We start from the raw sequence: 1,432 nt of genomic DNA on the forward strand, positions 1-1,432 counted from the left end.
CTGGCAGATTTTGCTACCTCCCATTAAAACAATGTGTAGTACAATTCGACAACGAAAAATGCTACCTGTAAAATTATGGTTTATTAACGTCTACACCTACCACAACCCTAAACCTACCCTTACAGTAATGCAAATACAGTAATTATGTGTTATATTCGCGGTTGCGGTTGTAGCTAGAAGGGATACAGCTACAGGAAACCAACAATAAATATGTTTTTCTACCTATTAGATTGTGTTTTATTAAAGGCTACACCTACCCCAACCCGAAACCTACCATTACAGTAATGCAGATACATTAAATATTGTTGTTCAGCATGAAAAAAAGGACACAATATTGATGTGCGCATGCGCAGTAAACCCTGGTAGGACAATCTGACGGGTAGGATAAAATGTCAGGACACCTGTCCGTTTTGACGGCACACTTACGCTCACATCCGCATGTAAACATGTCGTCGGCGTGGAAGTTCTTCATTGTGAGTTAAACAGACACAAAGTTCACAATTTGTAATACAATATTGACTGTTTTTGCTCAAGTTCGCTGATGAAGTTTCAATCAAAGCCACAGCAGAACTGTTTTGTGTCTCCGAGCAACACAGCGGTGTTTCGATACTGAATGAATCCACGTTTTTGAACGAATCAAGTGAGTCAACGATTCAGTAACCCATTAGGCTTGTTTGAGATGCGCCTCGCCTCGCCTGAAATGTAGGCGAGAGCAGGCGGCTGCAGTGAGGGGAGGAGTGAAATAAGCGCAGTCAAGAGGGACAGTTCTCACCTCTCGAAGTGGAACAGATACCAACTGAGATCAAAGGCAGATATCGCGTTATTCTCACTCATGTGCTGTGCTGATGATAAACATGATACAATTTCAGTTCTGCTGGTTTTATATGAAAATTTGATAAATATGATGAACAAGACACTCAAAGTGCTTTCTATTTAATTCCATACGAAAGGTGTATTTATCATCCATTTTTACTTTAATACAAACATGTATTTTAGATTTTTATAGAAATATGACAACAATCACATATCTCACACAGAGATCGCACTGTCATAGTGTTTGGGAACATTCATGCATAATTTAAATACATAATTGCATGAAACCAGATAAAAAAAAGAAAATATTTTCGAAGAGAACGCAGCATCACGGTTGTCTGAACCAATGAGCATTAAAGTGTGTCGTCAGTCAGTCCCTCGGGGGTGAGTAAAACGCAGCCTAATTTAAATTTTTGGGTGAACTAACTAAAAATAAATTACTCCACTGCTCACAAAGAGAAGTATGAACACCGATGACATTGCACTGTCCAAAAAGTTTGTGGTATAAATGTGCTTTTTTAACTTGAAGCATATGTTGTCTTTTTCCTTTATTTTGTTTTCAGAGTGCACCAGAATGCTTCATTTACATGTTAAATTCTCAAAAAATTTTAATGGGGGG

The sequence above is a fragment of the Sinocyclocheilus rhinocerous genome, unplaced genomic scaffold (assembly GCF_001515625.1).
Source record: "Sinocyclocheilus rhinocerous isolate Xijiao unplaced genomic scaffold, SAMN03320098_v1.1 scaffold2126, whole genome shotgun sequence".
Lineage (NCBI taxonomy): Eukaryota > Metazoa > Chordata > Actinopteri > Cypriniformes > Cyprinidae > Sinocyclocheilus > Sinocyclocheilus rhinocerous.